Raw genomic sequence first — 13,309 nt, forward strand, 5'->3', positions numbered from 1 at the left:
ATAGATAGATAGATAGATAGATAGATAGATAGATAGATAGATAGATAGATAGATAGATAGATAGATAGATAGATAGATAGATAGATAGATAGATACATAAATAGATACATAGATAGATACATAGATAGATACATAGATAGATACATAGATAGGCTGCAGGTAATGCATTTATTTATTACTTTTTTTTTCACGTGTACATTACTTGTGCCAATAAATATGACTTGCAAACCCCCTATGGTGAAAAAAGTTCATGACCCCCCTTGTAGTGACCCTTACGTTGAAGATCTCTGATTTAAACTTTAAAAAAGAAGCATATGAGGTGACCCACCAGCGTTCCCACAAGTTTCCCTGTGGCCCCCATTAGAGGTCCCGGCTGCTGCAGGCCAGGCAGGATGTTTTTGATGAAGCAGGGAGCTTAATTTAGTCCAAGGCATTCTCAGTATCTTTCACCTAACCCTGGAGGTGTCAGTGTGTACGTGTGCGCAGGGGTCCGTGTTTATCCACAGCGGACAAATATAAATTCAAGAAATGCACACCAGCATCGGCCCATCCTGAAAAGACAACGATCAGAAATCTTTAGACAATGAGGAGCTTGTTCTCCTAATCGCTGCTGCTTATGTGTGACATGCCATTGTGATCTTGTGGGTTTTTCCTTGATGTGCAGTTTTTAAATAGATTGTTAATGCTGGAGTATCAGAAAATAATCCAGCTAAACCTTGAAAAAACAGCCACAGTTCTGATTTGTTCTGGCTCGGCTCAGGTTCCTGCTTGGCCAGTAAATAACCAAATAAGTGAAGGCATTGCCAGCAAACCAACTAAAGCGAAAAACAAACCTGCGCCAACAGCTTCTGCCAAACAGTTCTGTACCCAGAGCTTGTTCTCTTACGGGTTCATACAGAAATGCTCTGCCATGCTCCATGAGTTACACCATTATTCTGTCTGCAGGAAACACGGATTCGCTCAGAACAGTGAAGAGGGATCAGAGCCATGAGGCAGCCTCATATGATCCTTTGTCTTCCAGGTTTCTCTCTATACTCTTAAGTGTGATAGCGTGTGGTTTTTCCTGCAGCCTTTAATTGGATCTTATGATCCTCTGACCTCGTCGTTTTCATGCAACGTTTAAAAAACGTGTTCTGACTCGTCAGAGTTCTGCAGGGAGAGCAGAGCTGTGTGGTCTTACGGCGTCCGCAGCAAGCTGAAAGAAAGGAGGACCACACAGTCGCACGGTCGGATCGGATTTGCTGAGGCCTTTATTTATAATCTGGGTCAGAGTCCAGGCCGTAACCTTGCTCTTACTCACCCTCCTTTGCACCTCATTTTATCTTCATCTAGGCCCTCTTCCTGTAGCTCCTCTCACTCTTTCTGCCTTTGTCGAGTCAATTCAACCCTTTAGTTGTTACATCCTTTTTCTTTGAGGTCTTTTTAATCACAAGTCTTATTCTTCTGTTGCTAAATTCAGTAATTCATATTAAGATGAATTATTCCAGATTGATAAATGTCACAATAAACTTAATTAGTTTCAATTACCAGTGTATTTAGAGCAAGACAAGAAATAACACAGCTCTCAGTCAGAAGTTTACATACATCAGGCACAATAAGGTCATATTGGGGTTTGGGCTTAAAAAAAGGTTACTGAACCCTTCTTGTTTGAGAATGGAACAATAACCAGAATTTCAAACACAATTTTGTTGATTTTTCTTTCTTTTCTCAATCCTCATATTATCAGAATTATACACAGATGTTAAAATAGAGATCCCCCATAATATTTTGTCACATTCAAATGATCCATTAACAAATTTCTGGGGTTTTTCTCCCTACTTGAAAACATTTTATGGAATTTGTTAAGTTTACATAAAAAAAAAAAAAATCTGCTTATGGCACAGACAGGACTGCCGTTTGTCATTCCACCCAATCGAGAAGTGTGTTTCTGATTAGAAGGGAAACAGGCATCTCACAAATGACACAATAAAACACTTTACAAATTATTCAGAAAAATCAGGTTTACATTTCAATAAAAATATAGAACGCGTGGATTTCATTAAATCCTTTTCAACAAGAAAAAGCTTTTTGATATAACAGCAATGATTTTCAAATTAGCCAAACATTTTTTGGCATACCTCCACTGGTACTTTTTTTTTTTTTTTGCAATGAGGTCCAAGTCTTTAAGACTGGGAGACCTTGTAGCCATGAATGCATCACGGAGTTTAAAAGCATCTCTGAAAACACAACATGTTAAGCCGGATTCCCCTACGGTCGGTTCAGAAGGGGGAAGTTTACACAGCCTCACCAGAATTGGACTAGAACAGATTAGGGAAAAAAAATCCCTGGCTAGATAACTTGATTCCAGCTTTGTTGCTGGGAGAGTTGGGCAGAACCTGGTAAAAACTTGGAACCATTGAAATTCTTCCTTGTGGGTTTCCTGATAAATCCAGAAGTGAAGATAACTTTTCAGTTACCACAAAACGCCAAATAAGATGCATGTATGTATAATCTCTGTCTGTTGTCTAAATTTTGCCTCAAATTCTTGCTTTAAAGGGTTTTGGAAAAAAAAGGACAGCTACTTTATAAAAAGAAGATAAAAGTGCTGCTGAGGATGAGTACTGTACAATGGGCCTGTGAATGGAGGGACCCCTTTTATGATCAACTATGAAGCGAGCGAGAGAGAGAGAGATGTCTTTGGCTGTGTTCTAAAAACTGCTCTCCAATATCCAGTGAAATAAGCCTGATATATGAGATGGACATGTTTGTGCATGCTTTGCTTTGCCAGCAGATGTTTTTATCTCATGAGCTGATAGATGCAGTTCAGGCATCATGTGCGTTTTATTTTAATTTTTTTTTCTGGGTCTTGTAACTGTGCAAAGCTGATGGGTTTTGCTGTAAAGTCAGCCTCAACAGTTGGTCTGGCACGGTCACGGCTCTGCTGAGAACACATGACAGGACCACAAACTTCTGGTTTTGTGCAAAAAAAAAAACTGTGGGGTGTAATTTGCAAATGCATTTATAGTGTGGAGTTCTTATAAGATGCTGTGTTCAATGTGACAGGAGGAGCATGTGAATCTCTGATCTTTTCATCAGGACACTTTATGGTTTGAATGCCTTAATTCAACTCGTTGCTGTTGGATCGAAAGAGAAAAAGAAGCTGGAAGCAGATTTTGTTTTTACAGTAGGATCAAATTGGTGCCACACTGCTGCATGCTCCCCTGGGCCTTCAGCAACCATAACATTACTCCCATTAATCATATGGGGTAAATGTCCATACCTTAATTCCCCAGGCTGGCTCTGACTCTCTTATGGCTCTGACACGGCTGCTAACAGTAAGACTTGATGACATTGTCTTGTTTTTCATGCTGGAGGCCTCAGTGGGTGGTGTTTTTGTGAGTGCTTCCTCGGTTTGAGGCGGAATAAACCGGCAACCAAGGGAGAAGCTGAACCAAGCTCCAGAGCTGCTACAGAGCCCTGCTGAGACCTGCCAGGTCCACCGCTCTCTCTGCCAGAGGCCTCAGCTCCCAGTCAGAGTGAGTCACAACCCATACTCCTGACACCAACACACATTAGTATTAAACGACACACCCACAGCATGTAGGCATGCAGGTGCAAGCACATGTGGGAAACAATGGAATAAATGTGTGGATCCAAAAAATTCATTACAAATATTGAAAGATACACTTTCTTTGAAATGCAGAGCATTTCAGCGTGTTATACTGAGATCGTATGCAGCTAAGCAAAGTAGTTCATGATGTCGAGTTGAAGGATAATTAAGAGATTTTTTTTTCTTCACAAAAACGAAATCTGAAACATGTGCCATCCATATGCTTTTATCTAAAACAGTCCAGAAATATAAAAACTGTTTCTCATTTCTCTTACATTACAGCAGCGACGGAATACGGATTTTGTTGGGAATTCATTTAATAAAGGAAAACTGTGTATTTTATTATTGAACTTTATTGATCTCACACTGAAGAAATTTATCTCTGCACACCCTTACCCTTTGGGGAGCAGTGGGCTGCCATTGTGTGGGACCTGTGGAGCAGTGTGGGGTTAAGGGTCTTGCTCATTGCAGGGTGAAGGGATCAAACTGGGTACTTGCAACCTTCTCAGAGCACAAGTGCACTGCTTTAACCACTAGGCCAACACTCCCCTTCCTGGTTTACTAAATAATTTATGAAAGTGGAAAACAAAATGATACATGCCTTTGAAAAGTTTTCACAAATACAAATCATAAAAGTGTGACATGCTTTTTTACTCAGCCTCCCCCGCTCAGGCATCCCTAAACACCTTGAGAGGCCAAATGATAGTATACTACTAATTAGTATACTAATGGTATACTAATCTTTACCAGGCAGGGTGGGTGAGAAAATCATTGATTAGCAATGTAGAAAAGAGGCATATTGAAATCAATTAAGTTTATTTATATAGAGCTATTTCACAATGCATGTCATCTCAACATGCATGACAATACTGACTAGATGCAATCAAATGGTTTTCTGATTTGTTAGAAAACCATTTGATTGCATCTAGTCAAAGACTTGCAAAACATGCTCCTCCTGGATGAGCCTGCGGCGATGATATTTGCTTGCTCTTTGTCATTGATTATACTGCAATCCCTCACACCAAGCATGCATGAAGCGACTGTGCAGAGAAACAGTCAATTGAAACAGAAAGAATACTCCAGCAGAACTAGGCTCAGTGAGAGCGGCCATCTGCAGATAAATGATATATGGTTAAAAAAATATGTTTTTCAGTTATATTGAGGGAAAAAAAGGTTCATGGTATAAAGATCTTTGCAAGACCCCATAGCTCTATTCGGTCAGCTCATTTGCCTCTGCATAATCAGTACTTTACTTCCCTTCATTAAGATATGACTACAGCAACCTGTGAAACACACACACAGACACTGTATGAACAAATTGAATTAATGTACACCATGTGCTTTAAGGTCCTTCAACAGGCGCTCCATCCAGGGGTGGTAGTTTGAGATGAAGGCCTGGATCCACTGGAATGACCTGCCTGGGTGAAAACTGGTGGGAGTATTTGTGACCAAATGTCCTAAAGGGTGCATGTGCTGAGGGTGAGTATCTATATGTATATATCTGTAGTTGAGAGCAGGCAGTTCTTGTTCATTAGGTGAATTGATGTCAAAAGACATAATCACAAAGCAAATAGTATAACGGGCAGCTTTCTGATATTTTATAATATAATAAAGTAATAATGTGTTCTATGGTAAATATACTGATGAAGACCATGGATCTAATACTACGTTCAGACCACACGCAGCAGAAGCAGCAAAAACATGCGTGCTGCTTCATTTTTGATGCTTGTACAAGTTTAGTTCTGATGCACGGCTGAAGCATCTTTGCTGCTCTGGCTGCGCGGTCGAAAATTGGGTCTGATTCGCGTTGGGCAGAACTACCCTATCCCTTCTTTGCCTGTAACAATGGCTGATGAAATCGAGACAGTTTCTTGGCTTATTTTAATGAATAATGTTGCATTCAGACTGGAAGCAGTAAAAAAGCTTCTGATGCTTCATTTTAGATGCACATTAAGGTCAGAAGTCCAGTAAAGTGTGTCCAGATGCGTCCGATGCTGCTGCAGCTTTGCTGGGCCGGTCGCCTCTTGGTTACATTCAGACTGCTTCCAGTCTGAATGTAACATTATTCATTAAAATTTCCGCTACTTTTCAAGGCAGCTGGAAGGCGTTTTTCATGTACATAATCAAAAAACTGCAGGCAGCAGAATATTAAAATCAAACTATTTTTGCCGGCAGGTTTCGACATTTTAAGTTAATTTAGGCGTTAATAAACAGTTTCAGAGGAGTGATAATAGAGATCTGGACCAGCAGAGCTGTGTCTGTCTCCCTGTCAGCTTCCAGATCAGCTTGTCTGATTGGTTGATGTGGTGCGACGAGCAGTAAAAGTTAAATTTTTCCAGCTGCTGCATTTGCAGCGCGTTCCGCGCGTCAGATGCTGGGAAACTCAGAAGCTTGACGTGCGTCAACCATCGACTTTGAATGTAAACTAGCTGCTTCTGCAGCGCATTGTCTTGAACGTCACATAAGGCTTTATTCTGCTTTTTGACTAATTGCACATGCAGAAAAGTTTACTGTAAAGTTCTGTTTTCGTGTTTTTTAATGATTAATACATAAAATAATTTTAGATAAACAATCTCATGCACATGTAAATCCACTTACTTTGTAGGAAAATCAACAATTACTAAACCCCAAACACATTTAGTCAACAAAAGTTAAAATGAAATACTTTGCTTTTTGTAATCATTTTGAACTGTAGTTTCAGAATACACTGAGCAGGCATATGTAGACTTTTGACAGCCTTTATTTTTGAGATCCTTAAAAGTAAAAAGTTGTTGACTTTTTCACTGGCCAAGTTGAAAAGTGAAATACTTGGCAGAAGGAATTGGTAATGGATTGAAGGAGAAGATTCAAATGATTCACAAACTGTGAGAACGCTGCAGCTTTTAGCTCTGAGCCACAAAGTTTAGCTGCTGTTTTAAAACATTCTATTGGAAGTCTGGACATTCTTTGATTAGAGTCAATCTATATCATGAAGAACCAAATGAAGCATAAAAACTCTAGAATGAATAATCTAACACTCTTTCCAAATAGTTTTTAATACTGTTTTTGTTTTGTGAATCTTAAGGCTGTTTGTAAAAACATATAACCTCATCTGACTTCAATTAACTGGATGATATTATTACCTCTACTTAAGTTCTAAAGTTATGAATAAGAAGTTTTTCTTTGCTCACAATTATTTAGTGTGTCACAAATAATTTCTAATAATTTTTTATAAGATTTTCTGCAATATTTCAGCTTGTTTTCCCTGGTGTTTTATCTTTAGTGATAAGCTCCACGTTTTTGAGGTCAGAAGCTCCCTTCCTACAAATCAGATCTGAGTCAGAACTCTTGACGGTTACATCCAGCTAGAAGCAACATTTTGGTGAGATTAAACTTTAATCTTAAACCTAAATCTGACAGATGTACTGTATGAATATGTTTGGGGTCTAACTTGAGTACATGTGATTCTCTTTGGGTTTGTGTTGTTGTTTTTTTTACATTTCAGACCCCTAAATATACACTAATGAACAGTAAAACAAGCAGAATTAACTCCAAACTCTTCAGTAGATTAAGAACAACCAATCTAACCATTAAATAAGTTTTATGACAGTATTTCTGAAATAGCTTTTACCATCCCTTCCATTGCTTTTGTTGCTAATATATTTGGATGTATGCATGAGTAGCCATAGGGTCTTTGGAATGTTGATGTGGTCCAAAGTTTAATAGAATGGAGCGTGGGTGTGGAAAGGAGTTCTCTGGAGAGCAGCTTGGGTCTTAAAGTACTGAAAGGCTTGACCTGGACCGCGTTCACCCACTCACTGGGACATAGCAACGTCCTCTCCGGTCCAGAACAGGCTTTCATGGTTTGGCTGTGCAGCAAAGAAATATCCACGACCATATGCTGGGAGGCATTAACAGAAGAAGAGGGAAGGAAAAAAATTAAAAAGGCTCAGAAAGAAGCTCAAAAACACACATAAGTCACAGAACACATCCCTGTTGTCTTGCGTTGCTCATCATGTAATGAGTAGCACATGACTTGAATCGGGTGTGGTGCGTGATCTCTTATCGGACAAAAGGGTCCCACAGAGGGAGACGGAGCCTTTCCGCCTGTCCTGTTTGTCGGCAGTCATGAGGTCTCCATTCCATTTGCCACGCTGTGTCTCGTGGTTAAAAGTGCATGAAATGCTTGAGTTAAAAACAAAATCCCCCTGCCTTTATAAACATTCAGCTGTGGCGGAATGTTGTCAATAAATCAGATGCTTAGTTGGAGAAAAGCAGCGCTACATCTGTGCGGGTGACGGGTGGGGATGGGTAGGGGGTGTACAGACCTGAAATGTCAAACCTAAAGGGTGTAACGTGCTACAGTGGGTTTTTTTATTAACATGTTTTACTCGCCCTTTCAAGAACCGAGCGTATTTACGTCAACGACATAATCTAGATTCTGTTTCCATTCATTAATGCACCATTTTCCATTTGGTTCTGACGAAATCACTTTAACTGTCATAACATGTCAGCAGATGTCAGCATTTATTGGTACCCCTGCTGTTAATGCTCTATACATCACCTTTTCTCAATATGGCAGCACTTGGCGAGAACATTTCACATGGTTGGATCAAACATAGAAAGGACGCTTTTTTCTTATTTTTCTTATTGTACAATCTGTCAAGATTATCCAGAGTCCTAGGTCATCCATTATAATGCCTGGGTGCTTTGGTGGTAATGAAAGAATGTTGATTTGATGTCTGGTTAAGCACTTCTGTCTTTATTTGGCCACATGTTAAAGATCTTTTTCCTAAAAGACCCAGTGATGAGTCATTTTCAGTTTTCTGGCAGCTTCCGTTTCATGATACCAACCTCGCTAACCAGGATCCCAGGCCATTTGGATGAGGAACAGCCCAAAGCATCACATTATTGCCTCTATATTTAACGCTAGACTTTACTTTGACAAAGTTGATATTTTACTCAAAAATCTCTGTGTATGAAATGAATGTTTTGCTAAATATAAATTACACATTCTCACTGAAGTGATTTTAAATCATAAATTAAAAGATTCTTCCTTTTGATTACAGATAAAAAATGCGGAAAATCCAACTTTTTCTATGATAAATGCTTCTGAAAATTGTTGGTGCAACTAACTGTTAAAGAAAATAATTATTTATTCATGTGGGATTTTTTCCCTACTAAATAAAAGTTTTAAAATTGAAATTTTATTTTTTTTTATAGCCAATATTTATTTTCAAGGGAAGTTTGTACATCTGTACCATTAATAAATAAGCAATAAACAGGAAAATGTGTTGCATGTGTGTCAGAGCTCATCTTCTACTTAATTATGTTGCAGATTCTGTGACAATACTGTGTTTCATTTGCATGTAGAGGAGATTCTCTGGGAAATAAAGCAAAAACATCTTACACCCAGAAGAAGCAGCTTATCCAACTTCATTAACTCAAACCAAGCAGAAATATATGAGAAGATATGACTGTGTATGTGTCTGTGTAATCCTTTCACAGGGAGGCACCACCAGAAGCAGCCGGCCACAGTCCACTGGGGAGCTTTAAATTAATTTAATGTATGCTAAAGCAAGTTATCTGGGGCTCCTTCTGAAGAGCTGTGCAAAGGGCCGGTTTTCTGAATGCTGATGACTACCAAAAAAAACAAGTGGAGAACTTATAAACTGCGGGCCTGTGGGGTGATGACCATACCTATTTGGTGAGCTCATAAAGCCAAAGATATAATGATAAATGTTTTGTAGAATAAAATGCAGATGTAGTCTGATTTTGTTTGTTTCTGCTTTTAGACCAAAGTGCTTAATAAATATCTTTTAAAAAAAAGTCAAACTTATGGTGCATTCTTTTTTCAGAATAACATTACTGTTTACCATTTTCAGTTTCCCTAAACATGTCTTAAAACATATAAGGAGTTGGTGACAGTTATGTAACATTGTTTCTTTAAATAATTTTTTAATAAGATGTCAGAGAATTCAGATCTATATGCAGGAACATAACCAGACCAAAAACCATATTTGATATAGGGGTTATTTTCTGCAGCTAAAAGCTGCACCAAGACATTGGCATGAGGCCAGACTAAGTATTTATTCAGCACCATAGGCCTTGTTCAATCAGAAGGTCGTTGGGTACTCTTTTTTCCTGATCAGCAAATGTTCCATTTGCAAGGAAGACTAGACTGCAAAAACACCTTTCAGTGTAGAAGTTGTTTCAGAGGGAAGAAGCAAGGTCAACAATAGGCGGAATCCAGGCGACCAAAGCTCAGAAGTCGTGGGCAGAAAACAGGTCAGAAAAAGACAGAACTAAACTAAAATAGCAACAGGAACAGGTAGATCTGATGAGAGATAATGAGTACAGGGCGGAGCAAAGCAGATGAGAGCAAAAAGGAGTAGAACCCAGCCTTAAGGTGCCTTTCATTAATATCCCAATTTTAATGAATAGTCTTAAATAGGCTGGACTATGTGTCACTCTTTGCAGTTAAAACAAATTTTCTGTGAAGGCTTTCCAGAAGTTTGAGGATGGGTCCATGTGAATGTTTTGCTCTTCTTCCAGGAGGGGCCTTGTGAGGTCAGAAACTAATGTTGGACATAAAAGTCAAACCCTAGACTAATTCATCCCCAAAGATGCTGAGCTGAACCCTTTTAAGATAGTCAAATCCATTTCATCCCATGTATTACTGTAAGGACCCTGCTTTTTGCACTGCTGATCAGTCATACTGGAGTTAAAGTCGTCCACAGCTGTTCCCAGAGAGCTAAGAGTGAACATTGTGTAAAATACAGGTATGCTAACGTATTAAGATTTTCCTTGGCTGGCATTAAGAAACTTACCATAATGGCTCCGGTCAATAATTCTCTTTTAAGCAAACTTAGCACCAAGCTACCCATTTTTCTTACAAATATTTGTAGAAGCAGCATTCGGGGTTTTGTATTTTTTACACTTCATGGAATCTGTTGAAACACTAGAATATGAAAATTTAGACATCTATACAACACCTTTATAAAGTCTATTTTGATCATAATATTTAAGGTGCAAGAGAGAGCAAACCCTTCAGCAGATAACCAAGGTGAAACAGATAACAGATAATTGGGATGCTATATAACAATATATCCAAAGCTCTCTATATATATCTTATGTTCATTACAGGAAATCAGAATTTGCCATCTTCTGTCTCAGCAGAATAAGCATTACAAAAATCAGAGGACTGGACATCGGCCAAAAAAATTATGATTGATAACCTCTTTAGCAAAGTAATTTAACACTGTGTGTCGGAAATACCAACATACATTTAAAGTCTGTTAAAATGTTGGAAAAATCAGGAATAGTTGTACCCCAATAAATATTTTCATACATAACTAAATCAGATGTGTTAAATTTCCAGTGTTGGTGTTGCATGTTGAAACTATGAGATTAATTTAACACACGTTTAGTCTAATTCATTTATGTGACTGTTAGGTCTCCAAAGAGTTTGTGTGAATCATCAGAGTTTATTTCAGTCAAATGTTAAGTGGTGTTTTTAAAATAAACAGTTAGCACCCAGAATGCTAACATGGCTGATAACTCCTATGTCCTCTACACATACGCTGCAACAACGCCATCGGACTTTGTAGTTATTGTATAGGAGCAAATGTTTTTCTTGCAACTGAAGGGTCGGCGGTTTGAATCCCAACTCAGTCATTGTGACCTCAGGCAAGACACCTCATTTGAATTGGCCAAGTGTTAATAGTGTTCAGATGGCCTGACAGCGCCTGTTTACAGCAGCCTTACATCTCTCAGTGATGCTGACAGGAGAAGAATGAGTCAGCATGCTCCAGGGCAACTATGGCTGCAATAAATCACACAACATGAGATTAATTACCACTTATTCTGATGATACTCAGCTATATTTGTCTATTAATCTTTATGGGCAGTGACACTAGTATGTGTTCAACTTATGACACTACTTATATTCAATTCAGTTTATTTCACATGTAATCTTAAGGCACTTTACAGAGACAATTCAACCAGATCAAACAGACCGATTTGATCAAAGTTTTCAATCTAAGGAAAACCAGCTGACAGCAATCCCTCACACTAAGCATGCATGCAGTGACACTGGAGTGGAAAACTCAATTTTAACAGGAAGAAACCAGCAGCAGTGTGAGCGGCTTCCTACTGAGGACAGCGGAGGTTCAAAGAGACAGAAGCAGACATAGAAAAAGAAGCAAAGATAAAAGGTAACTCTCAACCAGCTCCACAGGTTGCCCTGTGTTGGAAAGACGCAGACGAGCTCCGAGCCAGCTCCCATGTCAGAGGATGAAAGAGAGCACGCACAGTTAGTCACAGTAAGAGAAAAAGGACTACACTGAAAAAGAGCCTGCACTCCAACATCTATGAACAAATGTATTTTGGGAAGCAGAACAGCTGATATTTATTTCCAGGATGGGGGCAGAGAAAGCATAAAATTAGAGGTTGGGGGAGTAGCAGCCTTGTGGTTAGGGCATAGAGCTTGGAATGCTGAGGTTCTGAGTTCGAGCCCCACTCCCACACACTCTGAGCAAGACCCTAAACCCTGATTGCTCCCCGGGCGCTGCACAATGGCAGCTTACTGCTCCCCAAGAGGATGGGTTAAATGCAGCGGTAATTTTCTCCAATGTGAGATCAATAAAGTTAATCCTTTTTTTTTTATTATTATTATTATTCAATTCTTTATTATTATTACTATTATTATTTAACCAACAAATACTGCACAATGGGAGAATAGAGACAGATTGAAGTGATGAAAAGTGATCCCTATGTCCTCTAGCAGTCTAAGCCTATAGCAGCATAACTATATAGTTTAGGAAATTCATTTTACTATAGAGCAATGTTAGATAGATTCAACCCTGCTAAGTTTTTAATATATACTATTAAGAATTTTGTAGCACATCTCTCACATTATTAATTGTTTAACACAAAGGTGTTATTTGAACTCAGTCTAGTGTAGCTCAATATAGACTTTCTAGGGGTTGAATTAACATTTGCATATTTGTCATATTTCAATTTATCTACAACTGTTTATCTGGAAACGATGGCCAAAGCGTAGTTTAAAATAAAGCCTTTTTTTTCACAGGACAGGCTTTCAAAAATAATAATTAGGAAAAATAAAAAAGTAGACAAAATTATTAGGTCTTTTAAGTCCAGTAGCTGCAGTTAAAAGGCTGAGTTCACAGTAAAACCTATTCACACACAAAGAGAATAACGTCCAACAAGGACGCTTCTGCAGTTCTTGAAAATACACCACAGGTTATCAGCCTTCAACTGCTATGTAAATTTGCCTAGTTAGGCCTCCATTCTCTATGCAAAGTGTCAACCAAAGAGACAAGTCTCTGAACTCAGTGGGGAAATGGAGAAGTGCAAAGCATTTAACTAACCTTGTTCAGATACGAATGACTCACAGACAAGCGCAGCGATAATGAGTCAGACATTCCATGCATTTAAAATGCACTGATCTCACACACAAATGGCTGATAAGCTGGGGTATGTAACCTGCTGCTGTTTGCCAGGGAACCACTTTCACTCGTCAGCTTTTCTGTCTGAGAGAGAGAAATGACACGTATAAGCCAGTGCAGTTATTTCGAAGTAGTCCAGTTTAAACTCAGCAATTCGCCGTACAGTATCTGGTTTGTGTTGATTCCAACATTCGTCATGTGTGAAGAATCTGTGGTGTGTTTTTGTCTGACTCTTGAAAGCTCAAAATGCCAAACCACAAAAATCCTTTAA

At 38.8% G+C, this 13,309-nt stretch overlaps 1 long non-coding RNA gene across 1 annotated transcript in view; it reads left to right on the plus strand.

The window, feature by feature from the left end:
• Positions 1–9,379, plus strand: part of LOC107095893 — a 35,979-nt gene extending 26,600 nt beyond the window's left edge. Inside the window, exons 2-5 of the long non-coding RNA XR_001481765.1 lie at positions 3,354–3,515; positions 4,937–5,068; positions 6,852–6,950; positions 9,077–9,379. This is a non-coding gene — a long non-coding RNA (uncharacterized LOC107095893). The remainder of the gene's footprint in view (positions 1–3,353; positions 3,516–4,936; positions 5,069–6,851; positions 6,951–9,076) is intronic.
• Positions 9,380–13,309: the final 3,930 nt, after the last annotated feature.

This window comes from Cyprinodon variegatus, unplaced genomic scaffold, assembly GCF_000732505.1.
Source record: "Cyprinodon variegatus isolate N-32 unplaced genomic scaffold, C_variegatus-1.0 Scaffold582, whole genome shotgun sequence".
In the NCBI taxonomy this organism is placed as follows: domain Eukaryota; kingdom Metazoa; phylum Chordata; class Actinopteri; order Cyprinodontiformes; family Cyprinodontidae; genus Cyprinodon; species Cyprinodon variegatus.